Raw genomic sequence first — 21,658 nt, 5'->3', positions numbered from 1 at the left:
TTTACGTTTTTCCCGTTTCAGGAAAATAATGAGAATACCGTTTTGGGCGAGGTTTTGGAGTACACATTCATCAGGTTGTGTAAACTGACGAGCTAACGCTGAGCACCCACAAAGCATCGATTCACGAGCTTTTTTCGGAGGTTTTCAGAGCTGCCTCATCTATAAGATACCAAGATGTAGTAATCGTTACTTGAATAGAAACGAACACACTGTATAGTTTACATTGCCAAAACATTTTAGTCCGACTCAGTTGTGTTTGCCGAATGAAAGACAGTTCGAACTGAATGCCTCACGGAAGATTACATTATTCTCCAAAAGTTTTCGAGAAAGTCTTCCAGGATTGGCAAGTTGGCATTGTCCGTTTTGTCGGCTCGACTTTTCGCTCACGGGCACGAGTCAACTTGTCACAAAATCACCACCACAAAATCACTCGCAGGGAGGCGCGTCTCGCTCAAACTTACAATCTGGAATTTTGAGTGGCTTTTCGGTGGGCGTTGTTCTCTACGCCATAAAAATTCATACTTTCAGGAATCCATAAAACAATTCTTTGGGAAAAATTTCGCTCCGCACTTTTACCTTCAATGTTTGATTATGCGACATAGTGTTATTATCTCGGTTATTATCATCATCTTGAGGGGTATTCTGTAATTCGTCAAAGCAAATTGTTGTTATTTCATGGCCACTATGGGCACCCCAACTTTTTCTCGACTACATAATCTAATGGAACACCCCCTCTTAGCCAATAAAAGCATCGCGCTAACGAGGGGGGGGGGGTGGAACAGACGTCCGAAAAATGTGAAAAAAATAATAAGCCGGGGTATAATCTCCCCTGCGACCGAGACCCAAAAGTAGGAAACGAGGGCTGGCGATGAAGAGAGAGAGAGAGAGAGAGAGAGAGAGAAGGGAGGGAAGAGGCTGGAAGATCGCCACTAGTCCCACTGCCGTAGTTTCTCTTGTTGCTTTACACTCTTCCAAGGCCTATCGGTATGCATCTGTACGGCTCTCGAGGGAGAGCAAGCGAACCTTTATAGAGAGAGACAGAAGCAGCCTCCGTTCCAAGCTGGCCGGTAAACTGTACGATATACGGAAAAATCCACTAAAGATTTTCTCAAAAAAAAAAAAAAAAAAAAAAAAAAAAAAAAAAAAAAAAAAAAAAAAAAAAAAAAAAACATTGTGCACGCAAGGAAAATCTCATCTCAGAAAAGCTTGAATTGGGTGTCAAAAAAAACACACGCACAACCTGGCAGAGTTTGTTAGTTCAGAAAGTTTTACTCACAAGTTTGGAGCAAGTTATTTTTGTTGGCAACCCAAACTTTCTGTAGGTCACGGGACTCGACGGGACACACATGCTGATTAGGTCGAGACGGGTTCAGAAAGCAGTGCACCTTGGAAGGTAATTTTGTTGAGCATCGATCCACCCGAGAAGGTATTTACGATGTGGATTTGCCCGTATAGCCGGGACTGTGTACATGTGTGCAGGTTATCCAAGGAGAGAGAGGGGCTCGAGGCTTTTCTCCTCGCCTCGTACACGGGAGATGAATGCCGGGCCCGTATACCCATGCAGTTGTGTGGATGTATACAAACGGGCGCGCGAAAGAAGAAAGAAGCACGAAGAAAGAATGAAAATGGCCGCGCGGTGGTGTTACAATAAGCAAAGAAAGAGGGAACGCAAGAAATCTGGAGGCCATCGCGGAGCAAGAGGGAGGAGATGGTAAGTTACGTCAAAAGGGAAGACTAATGGAATACCCAAGGGGGTCGCAGCGATACCAGCAGCCCACATATTTCGATGAGGTACTTGGGTGACCTGTTTTTTCTTTTTTTTCTTTTCAGACTGAATTGAGACTCAACTGGGCTTGCCTTTGAATTTGATTCTGTAAGAATCGTCCTAACTTCTCGATTGGTATTAACGACGAGCGACGACGAGTATCTATACGGGTCTTGGTGATGTATACGTATACGCTATTACCGTCCGTCAGCTGTACCGATCGAATTTCTACTGATTTCGTCCGAGCATGCACTCACTAAAAAATGAGCCGTTTAGTCTTACTTTTTTTCGATTAGCATGGAGAAAATATTTTTTTAAACTACAGTCGGTAATGCGTACACGCCTTAAAAGTCATCGTAAAAGTCAAATAATATACAATTCCAGTGCTGTATACGTATCCAAACGAGAAATACGGAACATTTCGAAAAAAATTGCTTCTTACCCTCGAATATTTTGAAATAATTTTTGTTTTCGTTCATATTTATGTTTGTATTTCTGTCTGCAGATCTCGCCTTTGTGTATTAATTCAGCGGGCCTTGACGTAATTCTCTGCTCAAGACGGCTGGGGCGATGACAACATGGATGGGTTTCAAATATCCGTACCTCTCGCCTCTCGATAACAACAACAGCTGACTCAGACACCAATTGTATATATAATGCCATAAGTAAATGTATACGGAGTCGCTGAAACTCGATTAGCATTTTATCCAAGCGTTATTTGCGCTGACGTCTTTTTTTTTTTTTTTTTTTTTTTTTTGCATTGTGCGCCGCGGTCTCTACTTGTCTCGTTTCTATCGAGGTTTCTATACTATAATATTATGTAATCAGAGTTTTTCTTCATCCTTCAAGCAATCCTTTGCGTAGTGCTTCATTTAAATACCTACATTGCAGGGATATTGACTACATTTTTAGTCCACCTGAACTTCATGGATTATGAATTAATTTTTTTTTTTAATGTGTTGCTCCAAAAGTTACTGACCACACTCACGATTTAAAGTTTTAAAGCCCACCCGTCTCGCCGCCCGTGTATCATAGATGGCCTTAGTTTCATGGTAGCTAATAACCATTATATCACGTTTAAACTGTTTTTCACTCGGTTTTTCACTAGGAAAACATATGAGAAGTGTTGCCACGTACGACAATGTGTTATCCTTTTTGTTGGCTTGTTATTGTTTTGTACCAGACTCGACATAAACCAAATGTGTATATATTAGGCAGCGTATTCAATAATTTTTGGTCTCTCCCCGATCGCCACAAAATCACTTTGTTAGAATTACACTCATAAAGTTGGTTGTTCATTCGAGCGAATGTTAAGTATGGGATGATAAGAGAAATAGGAGTATCACTTGTATACATTACATCTTCTTGCTGATGTGATCGAAACGTCGATTTCAATACATGTATAAGATAGAGCGCACGCTCCAAATAGCACGAGCGGTGGGTCCACATACAAGATCTTATCGTTAATGGATATCAACAAATATGACGTGGCTTCTGCAAGAAACGCCTTGGTTTGCCATGTAGTTCCAATGCGGACTGCACATTAGAGTGAGAGCTGCTGTGTTTACGATTACGCCCCAAGTTGGAGAGATGGGGAGGAGTAACTCATTTGGGGTATATATATATATATGCACGTGCCAAGGACGACAACAAAAACAAGTATTGTACCCGTCGAATAATAATGGATATGGTCGGATATGGTGTGTAATGTGAGACCCATGAGTGTGGGCGCGAGGAAAATCAGAGCATGAAACGGAGTTGACCGCGTCGCGTAGCATAGAAATGGGCTTTCCTGGTTCATTATATCGGCCTCTTGTACGCGCCTAACCAAGCATGGAACAGGAGAGAAAGCAATCGAGGAGGAGAGAGGGAGAGAGAGAGAGAGAGAGAGAGAGAAAAGGAAAAAGGAGAGAAATAGAAGGGGGGAGAGGAAGCTGGCACGGCCAGCGAGCCGGTCGGTCAAAGTCGTCATGCTGCAAACGTGAGGCGAGTCTCTATACCTATACATGCACCAACAGCCATGGGGGAGGAAGAGGAGTACGAGGAGAGAAAAGCGGGGCCAGGTAGTTGAACTTGAAACATCGGCCTGCTCGTGCGTATATACGTGTACAACATATAAGATATCCGTACGGCGAATGTATGGCAAGCGACGTGCAGCCGTGCATTACAGAGCTGGACTCGAGCTGTTTTGCTGCTTCACTTCTTCTCGCTTTTTCTACTACTGCCAAGCATTTGTCAACCCGTGCGCACGAACACGTTTTCATGTGTATTTTCAGACATTATGAGAGTTTGACATGGTTTTATGATTTTTCGTTTCACTTTCTCTCTTTTTGAATAATTTGGAAGCGCACGGCTTTCGGATACAAGAGCTGCGTGTCAAATTTGTAAACACGAATTTTTCTATCATTTCAATTTGATGTATCCTGTAGCGAAGTTGCTATTTTTTTCTCTATAGAAAGTTGCTGGAGCTTTCTAACTTTCATTAACACAAAGAAACTTTTAACATTGCAATAACGAAAAATTATTCAGTCAATTTAAAAGAATTTTTCATTACATTCTACGAAAAAATTTGCATTTTAAAAAAAATTGTTAAATTTAATTAAATAAAACAATTGAAGGAATTAGGTTAAAGAAAATATTAGGTCACTCAGTGATAAGTACAGCAACAAAAATAAATTTACGTTTTAGCCAAGGTTTTAGCAACTCACTTTGATAATGTTTAATTTTAAATTATAATTTCGAGTAAGCTACGGCCCTTTACGATAATACGTGCTTTAATTGTGTGCATTGAAAATTCGTATTTCCAAGTATGCATAATTATTTCTGAGCAAGTAAATTCAACAACTCGTGAACTATTAGTCAAGCTAAACACTCAATTCACACCATAAATGTGTTTTCCGTCATCTGGAAGGTAAATGTAGTTGTATAAAAGTTTTTCCTACATGAAGTTTCATGGAGAGATTCTGCTCACTAGCTCCGCAAGTGCGCTCTATAAACTTTAATGTGATCCCTCGATTAGTTTCTCAAGTAAGTGCAGGGCACTTGGGTAATTTAGCTCAGTAGAAAATTTAGTCGTATAAAAAATGTATCCAATAAAAATTTACTGTTCCAACTAATCGAGCAGAATCGCCAACAAATATTGCCAAACCAAATCATGCCTAAGACCTTAGCTAACATAAATATACTGTCAAGTCAAAATGAAGAAAAAATATAAACGTACTGAGAAACTTTTCTTTCCATTTTTCCGCATTTTTCTTCATGGGTTTGTTAAAAAAGACTAATAGTCAGGATTTCTTTTCTTGTTTGCAGTCAAGGGATGTTTTTTGCAAGCACAGATAAAGGGAGAACAAAGAAAAAAACATTTGTCTCTTACTGTCACGACAACAACATGATCAAACTTAACACCCACACGCTGTTACGTTTAAAAAACTGTCTTTTGGCAAGACGTATACGGTAAAGCCCTTTTGCTTTTCCGTGTCGTATCTCTTCTTTTCTACTTGAACACGAAAGTACTTGATGACAGGAAAACAAGTGCCCTCGATCCTTATTTGATTGATCGTGATGCGGCCGGAACTCAGCCTGAACACGGAAAATTTATTCGGTGAAGGTGATTTCTCGACAATAACAGAAGAATAAATATTGAACCAATAACATTATTCTGCATTATTCTCGATTATTCTTATTTGTTTTGAGAAAAAAAAAATGGATTGAAATAATTCTAAGTAAATTGGATTTTTCTGCGATTTCGGTGGTACCAAAATAAAATTAACAGATGCCGCAAGTTGCCGATTGACACCTTGCAGCCACCCACCCCACAAAATTAAGTGGATATTATTTCTCTGAAATCTAAATCACTTGAAAGTTAATTTTTCATAAATTGTTGTAGATTTTTTGATATAATATTGTTACAGGCTTATTATTAAAATGATGAAATATTTCTTTTGACAAGATAAGACAGAAAAATAGTATTACGTAGAATTCAATGAGTAAAGAAAATTTTTGACTCGATTTTTGATACCATTTTTCGGAACATCCTATTAAATCTTTATGAAATAATTTAATCCTATAGTTGATTATTATATTCGTTACATTATACAATAAATTTTGTTTATTAAGCTTATTTGAAATTTTTTTTTTTACATTTTTGAAATATTTTTAGTATTAGTTACACCGTTCCATATCATATACAACTTTGAAATAGAAGTTTCTTAAAATTTTGAAGGATGCAATTTATGGAGCAATTCATCATTAAATTTTCACTCTATCCATTAGGCCTATTAGCGTGGATTTTTTTAACGAATCTTTTTCAAAAGAATACAAATACTGAAAACCTCATTGTTTGTAGTTGCTTACAAAAACATGAAATTTCATACGCTTGCTATTAAGACATATAGAAATGCGATGTTTTGTTCTTGTTCAAATAAAATTTTATCTACTAACTTCGTCAGGTTTCTTACTGATCGATAAGGTCGGTTGTTATTTGATAGCGAGCTTGATAGGTATTGCATCATCGTTAAAAGATCTCTCAAAAACGTCTTGTAAATGTTTCATCAAGATAATTGAGTATTAAATTTCACTAGTGTGATAACATCTCCTTCCTCACTGAGAAAATTGACGAAGTCAGATGATTTTAGGCTCTAATTGATGATTAGTGTAATTGGTCGTCGTCTATTATTATCTGGATATTATTTCATATAAAATCTTTTAGCCCCACTCTTTATTCCTGCCGGAGCAAGTAAATTATGTCATTGTAATGTTAAATCTATGAAAAACGAAGTTATGAGTCTTTGGATTTATTATTTTTAGCATCAAGTGTCATAAACATTGTGAGATATTTTTTTGTCTATTAATTAATTGAAATATTCATTTTTTTGGAGGTTGATGGGTATAGCGTGTATGATGGGTATGCGAGTATGTATGTATAGATGCAAGGATGAAAAGTGAAAACGGAATTAATTGATTTACATTTTTCTGTAATCCTGACGTTTTTGGATAAGTCCCACTAATAATATTTAAAAAAAATGTAAGACACTAATTTTTTGTGTGTTGATTTTCGACGGCAACTCTAAAATCGATTTTGTAGAAAAAAAGAGAAGAGGAGAAGATCAAAAGAGTTCGTCAATGATCAACTTGGTCATCAAGGACGAAACAAGTAAAATTTGCTTTATTTATCCTTTAAACTCTGTGCTTCTAGGGTGAAGTGCATTACGTATAGTTTTTAACAGAGTATTGAACTATCTTAAAACGATTCATCTCCAATGTTTATAGAAACTAAAATTTAGAGGTACTTTGGTTTTGGCTTTCACGTGTACAGATAAGCAGATATTTTATTTTTAACAATACGCAGAACAATAAATGTTTTTTTTTTTTATCTTCCAATGTACCTGGGTAAAAGTATTATATATATGATCATTATTGCATATTATTGCATAGATTAAAGTACTTAAGTCACAGTGCACCGAGGTAAGCAATCGTACTCGCAATCGTATTTATATAGTCAAGAGCGACTCTGCAAAGTCATAAAAATTTACTTACGTAATAGTATCGTGAGATGTGATTAATTGTTTTATTGTAACACTGCCAAAGGAAAACAACGAATAGCTACGAGAGATAATTAAAGTAAACTTCGGGAATACATATTTTTATGCAAAAAAAATTTACGACTACAATTTCTCTGTACAAAGAGAGATAAGTACGTGCTTCAAGCTTTGAAAGAAGCCATATTTAAACAGCAATACGCAGGCTTTTTACGTATCGTCTTATGTACTGTTCTGCTCGTAGGTTTGCTGTTGCTTCAAGTGCTCTTTATCAATGAAACATGATTTCCTAAAAGTTTACTTTAATATACAGATAGATTGTTTGACTGTAGAAAGGAGTGTTAAGCTCTTGATCGATATTCATGAGACAGGGGAAATGGGAGAAAATACGAAGATATACAAATAATGAAAATAATGAGAAATTGGTAATAAAGTGATCCTTAGTGGACACGTTTTAGAGTATCAGTTAAAAGTGATGCAGCACAATACATACGACTTTAATTTTCAGCAGGAAATGTACATTGCTATTGAATTCGGAGTACTTGCCCGGAACTCCAGGTACGGGGGTCCGTTTAATTGGAAGACTTTAGATGTACATACCTATACACGAAACTGTAAACTATTTCGAGAACTTTGCATCATATAGATCCAGACGAGGATCCAGAGGTATAGAGTCTTACCGAATCTTACACTCGGAGTATTGAATTATCGTGGTGTAGTTTGCGTCGTTCTTTGACTCGCAGCGGAGTAAAGACAGAATCTCGTGTGGATCGCAACTGGGAATACCTGTGGCTTCGGCAGTTTACCAAATGAAGCTTTGATTAATTCAAATCATTGTCAAGAAGCATCGGTATTCACAACCTTTAGAAAAGTTTTTCTAAAATACAACTATTAGCTGAAACCTTATGGTATTATGGAAATAAATGTTTTTTCAGCCTCATGAAAATTTTAGATACAAAATAAATAATGTCGTTCAAAGTGCTAAAAATTTTTTCTTTGATACTAATTTTAATAAAACAGTGAAATAGGTATTCCAAAAGATATTTTGTGATGCGTAGGTATACTATATTTCACCAATCCTGCGCGGGGACAAGGAAGCGGGACGAAAGTTCCTCTCGCCAGTTATCGGACCATCATTAAGTATATAAATAAGCAAACAAGCGAGGCAAGAAACAACAGTCATTACTGCCGGTACCCTGTAAGTACTCGAGCCTGTACTCGAATATACAGCACAGCAACGATGCGTGTAAATTATCACAGGAGACACGGGAAAGTAGTTAAGGTGACTGCAGTATTTGAGACGAAAGTACTAAGTATAGGCGTGCATATACTTGAGAGCTTGGATACGAGACGGTTCGAGGCGGTAACCCGGTGCTAGAAACAGAGAGAGAGTTACGGAGAGTTAGAAGCAAGAGTGAAGAAAAAGTACGTCAAAAAAGAGAGCAATACATTACAGCTGTATGGTAACCTCGTTTCGCTCTTTCTCAAGGCCGCGTGTACTAAAAGCGATATAAGTAAGTACGCTACGATGAATGAGACCCACAGAGAGAGTAACAGACGAAAGAAAAAAAGAGAGAGAGAGAGACATACAAAAAGAGAAAAAACATCACCCCGCGTACTGTGCACGTGTGCGCACTGGAAACCTCGCTGCAAACCACACATACGCCGTATGTGAACTCAATTACTCACGTGCAATTCGTGGAATCGCCGACAATCGCGCGATGACGCCAATGTGCGTATGTACCGTATATAAATAAAGAAACACAGCCATGGCCCGCACGTGGTGCTGTGGGAAAGTCGAGAGGTATTATTTGCACTCGGTGTTCATGTGTACCGTAAGTCGACGATGTACATCTTACGACTTACGACGCCCGTCGGTATGTTGTACACAGGCGAATGGACGAAGGGTCTTCGGCCGGGAAAATTGAAGAGTTATGAAACCTTATACGTGTATGAAATAAATGATCGAGAAAGGCTATTGGTAATTTTATGAGAAGAGAAAATGTAGAGGGGAGAGCTGGGCGGTACCAGCATCCTAACTTTATTATGAGCTCTCACTGTTTCCACTTTTATTTTCTTAAACCAATTTAATAGTATGGATAAAAACACAGGCACCCAATCGATATTTTTAGAAATCCAAAGTATTCCTGAATTTTTTTCAACTTGTACGCTATACCGATTTTCATCGAAGTTTTGTTGGTAGTTCTGGTACACTGTGGACTTTAACTCACAAAATATCTCGCAAAATACATGATACCCCATGACATTGCGTGCTATAATCGCCCACAATTTAAATTGTCATTTTTCACTTGAACTCCAGGTTCACAAAACTCGAGAAAAAACTTTTGCATATATATTTTTGGATAAACATTGAACCTATACTTACAATTTCACGGATATGCATGGATGCACTGATGCTTTGAATACCACGTAAACTCAAAAAATTAGATATTCTATACTGTATCAAAATAAAGTCTGCAACCTACCGACACCTTCGACCTTCTGAGTTTTTAATCAAAACTTTATTATAATTTATACAAATGTACTGTTAATCATTACAAGGAGAAATTTTATCAAAATGTCCACTCTAAAATAAGATAAATTCTCATTGTACTGTGTAATAAATTTTGTAACACAACTATAATGGTTATTGAAAAAAATATGCTTATAGCTTCGCCAAGATACATGATAATCTTTATTATACTTGTAGTTACTATTTCCTACAACGTTTTGTCAGAGTAGCGTATAATTTTAAAGTTAACGTGAAAGCGCCAGAGATTAAATCAATTAACTTCATTGTGTTTTGGTGGTTAATCACAACAATTCGGTTATAATAACAAAATAAATGAAGAATTTTATCTAGACGATAAATTCAAATTTGCAACAAGTTTTTTTTGACAAAAGAGTATTTATGTGACTATCATATACATTTTTTATCATACATTAGTTGATAAGAATTTTTTTTGTTATGTTGACTTTTTTTTTCACCCAATTTTACTATCACATGTAACATCATTGATAGGCAGGAGAAAAACAAACTTATGTAAGTAAGGTAATGTAAGTGCCATTATACATTAGAGGATTAGCTGTATAACGAGTGTAAAAACCTCATGAGAGGTGAAACACACTATAATATAAAAAAAGCTGTACAACGTTGATAGCCAAGTGCACATCATTTTTTTTGCTCTTAATATAATTAGGTATAAATCAAATATAAATATTGACAAACGTAATACTGGCGATTTTGTGAACGTCAGACTAGGTTAAACTACTCGAGGTTAAACTTACCGAAACTTTCAATTACTGCATCCTAAATTTATTACGTAGCAATTCTCAATAATAATTCAACTTGATGACATTTATGTCGAGTGATAATATAGAATCAAGTTATGTAGCAGATAATTAAGGGGAAGAAATCGCAATAAAGTGTTGACGAGTTACTAATGTGCAAATACTTATCGATCTTTAATAATTTCAAGGGTCAAACAAGGCATTAAGAAATTCTCTGAAACTTAAAGCTGATGAGATCTGATCGAACATTAGGTGGTCCATGCTACACATTTACCATTTAGTTACGATATTGTTTGTTGATGTTTAATTTATCATCAAGCGTATATTATTTGTTATATTAGTTCCAATAAATGGTCTGAACTTATAAAAAAAACGTCGGTCTTCTCGATTTCTATTTGTGCTCAACTTCTATGACTATTCAATGAAAATGTCAACATGTATTGAAAAAATTACAAAACATTTTCTGCGACGCCTTTTTACTTCGCTGTGTTGTAGAAGTATATTTTAATGGCTTAGTACTAAAGTACAAAGAAAATTAAGAAAAAATCATCATATCGCTGTACCACGTGAAAAAACACGAACAAACAGCACACATGATTCTTACTTACACGATTCTCCTTTTTTTTAATGTGTTTGTAATATAAGAATTATTGTTACGTTTAGATATTCTAAGCGTCAGCTACTTTTCAGAACTTTATTTTCACATCTTTAATATTATTGGCAAGTGCTCATCACTTTCATCAAAAACGTTATAAAAATTTCACTACGAGGGCTTCTGCTGAATAGGGCTTTTACCGATCATTTTTATAATTTTGAAATAAAAAAGACTGTTATTACACGTGTTTATTAGGTTCTTGTAAGGTTTTTATCGAGGTTTTGATTTACTATACAATTATTTACACTGTTTCAGGGAGAGAAAACATTTTTCATGATTATGGAATTTCTGAAACATTGTATACGTTGGAAATGTTAGCAACTTGCAGTCAAGCATACATTAAATATTTTTTAAATTTTCCAATCAACAAACAAAAATAAATAAAACTTTCAAACAAAACTTGATCAGCTCGTTGATCAGTTTTTTGTTTTGTTTTTTTTTTGTTTTTTTTTTTTAATAAAATGAAGGATAATACGCATTAAATTTTAATAATTTAAATTCACATGGATTTATTATTGCGTACGAAAATTCGAAAAACTATGGGTACTATGTATTTAGGATTTGTGGGATCACTGGAACTTCATTGACTGTGATGGAAATGCAATCATTTTATGGTGAACTTTTGCTTCATCAAGCAAATTTTGTCTTCAGGCAGTGAAGCGAAACTCAATGAATAATGAATTTCCAATCAAATCATAATTCTTCTCGCTGTATAGAATTTTCATCAAATTAGTTTTTAACGTGCCCATTTGAGAGTTCAATAACGACGTGAATTTTTTTTCATGACATATTACCTTCAACAGTTTCACAATAAACTAGAAACGAAAAACATCTGGCACTGAAAACCTTAAAACTGTTAGGCGTACAGTTCTTATACTATCTGTCATTATATAATACATTGAAAGGGTTATCGTTGCACAGTTAAACGTAATCTACTATGTGCGTCATTAGGCATGTACAATTAGCCCTAGTTGTAGACATACGAGTAAAGGCGTCACGTGCATACAATTTTTATTACAATCTCCTCTTTACTCGCCGTGCCGCCGCTGCTACTACTGCCGTTCCAGCATACTTATTTTTCCGTATTTTTCTCAATGAACGTCATGCAACTTGTGCAGCAATTTTTAAATTAATGAAGAGAAATAGTAATCACGCGGGCAAGCGCACACATAATGCTCGGCTCGTCAGCCCGTGCAGCGGCGGCGAAATATCAACGATTTGTCATCCTTGAGAACGTGTTGTTCAGAGATGCCTCTGTATGTATCAGCGACCAATCAACCCCTCTACGACTGTTACAGCAATAATCGATAAAGTCAGGTCATTCATGAGTCATTAGTAAAACGATTAAGAACAATTCCACGATGAATAATGGTGAAAGCTACTTTTTTCCATGAAACACTGCTTGATTAGAAATTCATAACAAACAGTAGGAGCTGAAAAAAAACTCACGATAATCTCCCCGTGTAACGATTAACGAGCGCTCGAGGGAAAAAGGTCAGGGGAGAGACGACAGAAGAGCGGGCAGGTATAGAGAGTTTCAATTGGGAGGGCTCGATATTTATTTGCGCAGGGGTGGTGAATTCGTCCTTGACAATTACGCGACCGTCGGATCGAGGGCCCATTAAGGGATTAAGTGACGAAAAAAAAATAAAAATAAAAATAAAGTGCCTAGCACTGGTAACGATTGGAAGGGGTCGAGGTTTGTGGCTCCGAATTAGCCGAGCGCCACACGTGTTTCCCGAAACGATAAAGCCGAATGAAATGATGCGAATGGAAAAATCCGAAAATCCATGGGCGCGAGGGAGAAAAGGACCCAAAAGTAAAAAGAAAACAATGTAAGTATATACCCAACCGCGTGTGAGAGAGAAACAAACGAGCGACCGAGAGAGTAATGTAAGTATACGAGGGCTGAAGAGGATAAAGAAAAAATATGGACAGCACAAAAGTCGCTTACCACCATAAAAGGTCCTTGTCCAGCTCTTCCCCGATCCCCGACGCGGCGGATCGTCGGCGTCGGCGATCCCCTTGCTCTGACTGTTGTAGGCAATCTCTCTCGCTCCCTCCTCCTCCGGCCCTCTAGCTTCTCAACGAAAATCAGCACCGAGGAGCTTCACACAGACGCTCGGCACAGGAGTGCTACACTTTTTACTCAAAAAGAGTAAAAACAAAAAACAAAAACACAACTGGCCAACCATCAAACCACTTTGATCACTGCAAACTGCAAAAAAACTTCACCAGCACACAAAAAACAAAAAGACTGGCACACACTGGACGATAGGCACGCGTTGAAAAAACTTGCACGCCGAAAAAGCAGACGAGAACTATTATTTTCAGAGCAAAAAAGAAAAACCAGCGAGGAGGTGCCGGCTAAGCAACTGTAAACACAGCGTATGGAGAGCAGGGAAGCGGCAGCCTCGTCTTCTCTACACTCTCTCTTTCTCTCCTGCAGCTGTCACACTCGGCGGCACACTACCTATAATACTCGCTGCACATGTGGTCGCACAACACGACTCGCCCGAGTCATCACGCTCGACGCTTTGAGCTGTTTAACAAGCGATGGGCTGCTCTTCTGCTTATTTCTTTTTTATTGCTCGGTTAAAAAGACTTTGAGAGCGACTTCAGCAGACTCGTCAAAAGCATCTTCTCTTCGGCAAGTTGTATACTTATTGCCCCGAAAATCAGTGTTTCGAGAAACACGCACCGACGGACAAAAAAAAAAAAACAACTCAAACGACCTGTTGCTTACGCACTGAACTGCTTAAACACGGTACACCTACACGATCTCACCTCGCGAAATGACATTAGAGCGGAGATAAAGGATGCGGAGATTCATGCGGAATGAAGGATGTGTAGGTATGTACATAGGAACCAGAGAAAAGTCGGAAGAGAGGTATAAGGAGTACGAGTTGGCGAACTTTTCCTAGCGATGTATCGATACACTTATACATTAGGCGCACTCTTTTCGCATCACAAGTGGCACGCGGAACCGACTCCAGCAGACTGAGGCGCGCCGCGCCGGTTCATGGAGACCCGCGCCGAAAGACCGATGCGCGCTCTGACGGCGGCTCACGGCGGCGACGGCGGCGTGCTGCTCAGATGCTCTATATTGCAGAAGCAGAGTAGCAGACGAGTGAACTCTCATATATGCATTTGTACGGCATCTCCATTTAAATATTTTCCTGTATGTAAGTACATGTACGTCTCTCGTTACTGTGCAGCTACAGTTACGTGGGTCATTCTACCCAAAAGTTGAAGCAAGAATGAATATGGATTTATTTGTTTTGTTTTTTTTTTAAGCTTATTTTTTAAAACTTTTTTAGCAACTATTGCTTCAATAATTAGTAAAGTTGTACAGAAAAAAGCTGACCGATGAGGTCAGAATATTTTCTTTTGGATCACAAACATCATTTTAAAACTCTCTGGACCAAAATAATAATCATCATCTCGAGAAGACAACTTGCAAAAATATGCATTTATTTAAAGTTCTGAAGCTTTTACAATTTTTCATGCGAATCAGTCAAAGAATTTTACATTTATATTTCTCTGAAATTTGCTCTACTTAATAATCCGATGTTTCTCAAACTAAAAACAGTTTGTGAAGTATCAATTTCTTAAGCTCTACTTTTTTTTTAAATCTTGTGCGCAGCTCGTGTGGAAAATTCTTGCACTGTTCGCAATACGTTAATAACTACTTCTTGTACTTGAGAGTAATACTTGTGATTTTTATGATTTCCATGGAATAAATCTCCTAAAATGTTTCTAGTTCGAAACAAATATTTTTTTAACTATTAAATTAAAAGAATTCCTTTTTTCCAGCGTCAAAAGTTATTAGTATTCGAATTTCCGAAAAGGAACTACACTACCAAGAATTCTATGAAATTTTTCATTTTTTGAGTTAATTTCAACTACAATTTTTGATGTTTGCCACACTTATCTACTTTCCATTGTGTATGACATTTTAGGATTTAGTAACTGTAAAAAAATTCTTTTGACGAACTGTTTACAAGATTTTTGAAAATTTTGCAAGCAAAATTTTTTTTAAAGGCATTAGAGTATAGTCTAATGGAGTAAAATAAAGTTAACAATGAAGTTTCAATTTTTTTTACAAAGTTGAAACCCTCATAAAGTTTGATGCTGAGCGTTATTTACAATGTTTTAAAATAAAATGAAAGCTTTTGAAATCTAATTTAAGTGTGTTCATTCCATGAGAAACATTCGATAACTATTAGAGACATTTTTCATGTGAAAAATTTAAAAAATGTAAAAAAACAAAAAAAAAAAAAAAAAAAAAAAAACATGATTTGTCTTGAAATCATCACTTTAAAAAATTCTCAAAAAACTGCAAACAATGCGTGCCAAATTCAGAATTATTTATGTCACAATTTTTATTTATTTTGAAAAATATTTTAATGAAGAAATCTTTGTACACATAATTATGCGTATTTGCGACCCTTTCTCCCTTTTGACTTGAGGGTCAGTGTGCCCAAGCACACGATCAGTAAGAGCTAGTTTTGGGAGTACGAATGAAAACTCCAAAAAAATCAGGTCTTAGTTTGAGCAACGTTTCGTTGGTCTTAACGCCAACCTCATCAGGCTTACTTTATTAACAAAGGAAACAAAAACAAAAAAAACACAACAATTTTTGTAAATTACATTGTAGGGCCACTGTTTATAAATATTAATAATAGATATTCACGTCTATATCGTTAAGATGATCGTTACAGACTGTTGGTCCCCTTAAACGAATAACGTAAGTGTCGAAAATGTATGTATTTCTATATATACATATAAACGATAAATGTACTTTTCTTACGAATATAGATAACGTGTGTACGTATGTAAAAGAGATTGCTTATAAAAACTTTATATATTTTATTGAGAATAAGGTATCCTTTTTTTTATTTATTCTTTGTTTAGTCAAGTGTACGTGTAGCATTTCTGATGTTAATCTTTTTTGTCTATTTGGTTTATGATCTAGAATTTTGGTTTGAGAAAAATTAAAGTTGTGGTTAAATTCTTCCATGTGTAAAACGGCAACAAGTTCATCTTTCTTTGTACTTTTGTGTTTGTTCAGGCGTTTTTTTGGAGTTTTCATTCGTACTCCCAAAATTAGCTCTTACTGATCGTGTGCTTATATAGGCATCATGGAAACAACTGAGAGCAGAACGACATGTTCAACAAACGACATAATGACTTTCTCCTTTTTGTTGAAAAACAACTGTGCTTCAGCTTACGGTGGAAAAGATACAAAGCGTGCTACTGGGAGATCCCTCATGATGAGCAGAAACGATGGGCATCTATTCACAATATTGTGATGAGAGTAAAATAATAATACTTAATAGTTTAGAAAAATTATCGTACAAAAATCAAAAATTTTTACGCAAATAGTGCAAGCTTCACTCGAATGACTCTTTAACAAGATGGGCTTGTTTCTGCCGTCTGATGGCGGTAGTGTGTCCATAAACTGAATGCATACATAGTTATAATTGTGTGAAAATCTTACCTAGACATACTACCGCCATCTGACGGCAGAAACAAGCCCATAAGCCCATTACGAAAAATGGCAGTAAACTGCGTTTTTTGGGAAATCGCTCAAGAAACTTGACATTAATCTTAATTATTAACCCTCCGATTAAACTGTTATTAAAATTACCATAAAAAAAAATTTACAAAATCCTTTTTCTAATGCTCATACAAAAATAATAAGAATTTAATCATCGAAAGACATATTTAAGTTAGTAGGGACCTGTCATTTGTCATACAGAACTCTCTAAAATTATATAATCTTGATTTTAAGCTTACATCATTTAACTCCCGGAAAGTTTAGCCGAGAAAAAGCCGAGAAGGAATTTTGAGCTACCTTTTGTAAGTAAATGCTTACGATTTTTGATAATTATCAAGCTGAAGTAGAGTGACTTTACAGTCTTCAACAACACGTATTGCTCATATTTATTTATATTTAATAACATAACATGTATTTTAACGTAACATAGAATAAGTACAGAAATATATTAAAATATCTCTTTTTTGACATACAGTGAAAAGAGTAGGTATGTCACGCACCTGTAGTAAAAAGAAATGTACGTACGAAAAGTAAGTACAAAGAGGATCAAATAGTCTGTGTATGGTCGTCCTGAGTGAGGCCTTGTATTTTCATGCTTTTAAAAAGTATTTTCATGTCAGCAGCCAGGAAGATAAATGCTTACTTCTCAGCTGCTGAGGCATGAAAAATTTGATGTACCTATACGTAAGTACCACGACAAGAACTAAAGAAGCCTCACATGGTCCAGAGATATTTGCACTTTTTTCGAGATATTCTGAAAAGTGATGTTTGAGGGTTATTTGACAACACGTCGTAAGGTCTGCTACTGTCTTTACTTTTCCGGTCTTGGTGATGCGCAATTTAACTGTACATTTTCGTATAGTTCTAGAATCGAACATTACAGAACGAAAATTTTGTCACGAAAATTTTACTATTACTTTCCTCTTTTGTTATTACTGGGAGGGGGGCTCTACCTTTTGCGTGATTTTCTCGTCTACCTTTACACTTCGATCAAACCGTTATTTTTATTTCACCTACAAATTTCAACTACTACAATCATCATCTAAAGTCATACTTTTAAATGTTGCTACAATGAACAAATAGAGTAATTAGCCTAAACTAACAGACCAATGAAATTTTGAATAAACAAGCTTCATTACGGAAGCCATCGATCTTTTGAAAACGACAATTTTTTTCTTGACAATGGCCCTTAGAGTATAGAGTATAGCGAACAAAATGAAAGCAAGTGATAAATTTAATAAATTGGGTAAAATATAAAGTATATACGTTACATCCAAAACTTTTACCTTGTATGTTTTTTACATTTTTTATTCACGATTTCAATAACATGGCGCTTTTTCAGCTCGCAAAAATCATCTACTAGTGAAATTGCAAGATGACCATATGAAGATAACAATGTACGAGGAAATCTCCTTTTTATTATTTAATTTCCAGGGTGCCAAAAAGTGAAAATTGTAATTTTCAAAGCACACCTGTCAAATAAATTTTTTTGTTTATTGTAGATACCCTATAACTAATAAGGAATATACCAAGAACACGCGAGTTAGGACTTTTTTTAACGTTAAAGGCAAAACAAGTCTTTGATAAGTAAATTCATATCCTCAAAACATTTTTCGTACCCTCAGAAAAAAGCGCTGGTCAGAAAGTTTCCCCACAATGTTTACGAATTGACTTTGTTGGACGAGCGATTACAATTAGAGAATAAGTAGCATTGTGAGTAACTCAATAACATTTCCATCCAAGCGGTGGTTGCCTCTGGTATTTTCTGTAACAAAATGCCAACGATTCGTCGAGGGTCTAGAGTGGCTCGTTGCGCGATGCCAGGCGCTGGTAATACACGCGTACAAAGTAAGCACCGACAGCTTAAAGCAAAGAGATCAGGCACGACATGTGTAAATCTGTATGTATAGGTGATGGCACTCTATAGTACAATGAGAATTTCATTCGAATGTGGATTAAACGGGGCTATTTTTTCTAAGACCCAATAAGTATTTCAAGAAGGAAAACAAATAATTGATAAATTTGTTATGAAGCTTTGAGTTAAAATTAAGGAGAATAGAGGAATAGTATAAAAGATGTTAGATCGTTAAATTCTAACCCTTAATTTTATGAAAAAACTAACGGAAATGAATCATTTCAAATGAATGATTCATGATAAAAATCAAATAGTCCCAGAAACTTTGTAGTTTTATACAACAAAGTTATTTTACGAAATTTCTATTGTTAATTATTCAAATAGTTTAAAAGCGATTGTTTTGAAATTTGATTCACTCATGATTCTCATGAACATCAGTAACAGCAATATTTTCTGTAAGTTTTAAACTTATACATGTTTTTATTTTTGAGTTATTGAATGACAAAAAATACGGTTTTTTTTAACTTTAAATGCTGTTTGCAGTGAGTGTATCGCAACTGATCTCATTTTTTAGATTACAAGTTAGTCTACAAAATTCATAAGATATATATCATTTATGTTTTTTCCCATTTTTTTTGTGATATCTTTTGGGTGCATTTATCGATATATATAAATTTATATATATACATATACATATATATGTATAATTTTGTAATTATGTAACGTATATATATTTATATGCATATATAAATTATATAAATATATAAATTTATATGGGTGATTCTGCCGTAACTTGCTCAGATCGACATTAAAAACTTTTTAAAAAGAAATTGTTTAAAAGAATTTTTTTTATGGTATTTCTATTGTACGCAACATCAGTAACAAACATCGAAAGCGATGCAACTATAAAATTTGCTGGTCAAAAGTCATATATCAAAAGTTTTTATAAAAGTTTGTTTCCATCGATTTTCGAAAAATTGTATCACTTTCTAGTACGTGTCGTTAAACTCCTTCAACAGTTCGAGTGTTCTTACTAGGCCGAAACAAAAGACCTATTGATTACAAAAAATATAAAAAGAAATGAAATGAAGGAAATACAAAAAAATGAAAAAAAGTAGTGAAATGAAATATGAAAAAATAATGATATGAAATATGAAATAAAATGAAACAAGAAATGAAAAAAAAAAAAAAAATTAAAAATTAAAAGAAACAATCCAGGGGGTATAAATGGGTCATGGGTCACGAGACCCATAGGAAGAAAGAAGCTCTATAAAAATAAGTACTTGATTCATGTAGTTCACTGAAACAAAAACTTGAAAAACGAATTTAAAAAAAAAAATAAGAAAATTTAGTTCAGTACTCACGATAGTTGAGCTTCGTGATGACGTTTATGTATGCAGTGAAAACTCACTCGTCTTTGTCGATTTTTGGTGAGACTAAGGTACAAATCTAATCACCAATACCTAGAGTATATAATGCTTACACGCCCAAGTAGTAGATAAGTCTTATTTTTTACCGGTGAAAGTTTTTACGAGTGAAATTGAGTTGTGGACATGGGTCAGAATGGAAAATTTGACTCTAAATGATCGATTATCTCAGTGAAGGGATTAATATATTGGTACAAGATAATATGTCAAGTAAAGTCGACAACATTTAACACAATTTGACGTTTTTAAAGTTTCGGATTTCAGTACAGCATGTGAGTATGAGTACCGGACACGATCTGAGCAAGTTAGAGCAGAATCACCCATATATATCGAGATATATCACAAAAAAAAAAAAAAACTGGGAAAAAACATTTCTTTTTGTTATTCTTAATTTAAAAAATGAAGCGCATGGAGTTGACTTGTGCAAATTTGGGATATTATAGAGAAATGGGATGGAGGTGTGATAAGCTACTTTTCATACTTTTTCTACCCTGACGTCTAGGCTATTTGAATGTTCGAGACATAAAAGCGATTTTGACGTAAGATACGATTTCAACTTTTTTTTTGCGACGTGATTTTTTTCTTCTGACAAGTAGTAAAATTTTCCAACAGATTCTTGGATTTTCAAGCTCCCAATATTAAATTTAATTTTTTTTCAAGTAAGAAATTTGAGTGTATAGTAGTGAGAAATCATGGCTTCATTAAATCGATTATCAATACAAATTCGAATACAAACGAATAGAAGATATACGAAAGAAATATTAGTTTGTTTGTAATCAAATAAACGCTCATTTGGATTGACGAAATTTATTTTATAGTGCACGGAGTAAGATATCAGCCACTTTGAATCGATGTAACTACATGTTTTTATCTATTATACACCTGTTCGAACGCAATACGTCATATATTTAACCTGCATTCATAACACATCAACAATTACTGCTTTTCTATGACTATAAAGTAAATAATAAATCTTGACTTATTTTATTACTTAGCAATGTCATGGTGATATATATGCGCACATGTATGCCCAACAGTATATAATTATGTTTGATCTGCGCGTATTTCGCACAAATCATGATCATGTAATCACAGCCTAAATTAAAATAACATTTGGAATGGATCATCTTTGTTCCAAATTATCCTCCCTTTTGAGCAGCTCATGTGATAGAGCCTAAATCAAGCATATAATAAAGAAGTTTACTTACGTAATCCCTAAATTTTTGGCTTTTGTAGATGTATTAATTTTTCTTTAAAGAAATAATTTTTTTTCGAAACTATCTTTTAATATAGATATACACTGAAAAAAAAATTTCGTTCTAACAAAAAAACTTTTTTTGAATCGAATAAATTATTTTGAAGAATACAAACAAAAAAATATTTTTTTTGGAATTAATAAACAGATTTATCTGAATCATATAAATTTATATTTTGCCCTAATAAATATTTAATTGCAGAGACTATCTCTCATTTTTGAAAGTACTAAATATTTAATTGATACCATAATGTATTATTTGCTTTAACTAAATCTGATACTGATTTGAGTAAGAATGTATTAAAATTTA

The 21,658-nt window shown here is 35.1% G+C and overlaps 1 protein-coding gene across 3 annotated transcripts in view; it reads right to left on the bottom strand.

Moving 5' to 3' along the window:
• Positions 1-14,234, bottom strand: part of kek5 (leucine-rich repeat, immunoglobulin-like domain-containing kekkon 5 protein) — an 884,967-nt gene extending 870,733 nt beyond the window's left edge. For all 3 annotated transcript variants that reach the window (XM_089596544.1, XM_089596542.1, XM_089596541.1), the window contains exon 1: positions 13,203-14,234. The gene's annotated coding sequence lies outside the window, so the exon portion shown is untranslated. The remainder of the gene's footprint in view (positions 1-13,202) is intronic.
• Between the last annotated feature and the right edge of the window lie 7,424 nt (positions 14,235-21,658).

Source organism: Copidosoma floridanum, unplaced genomic scaffold (genome assembly GCF_036245765.1).
Source record: "Copidosoma floridanum isolate Cflo_tuat_1 unplaced genomic scaffold, Cflo_Japanese_pri ptg000030l, whole genome shotgun sequence".
NCBI lineage: Eukaryota > Metazoa > Arthropoda > Insecta > Hymenoptera > Encyrtidae > Copidosoma > Copidosoma floridanum.
The sequence above is the reverse complement of the archived record's forward strand: the minus strand, read 5'-3'. Positions and strand labels throughout refer to the sequence as shown.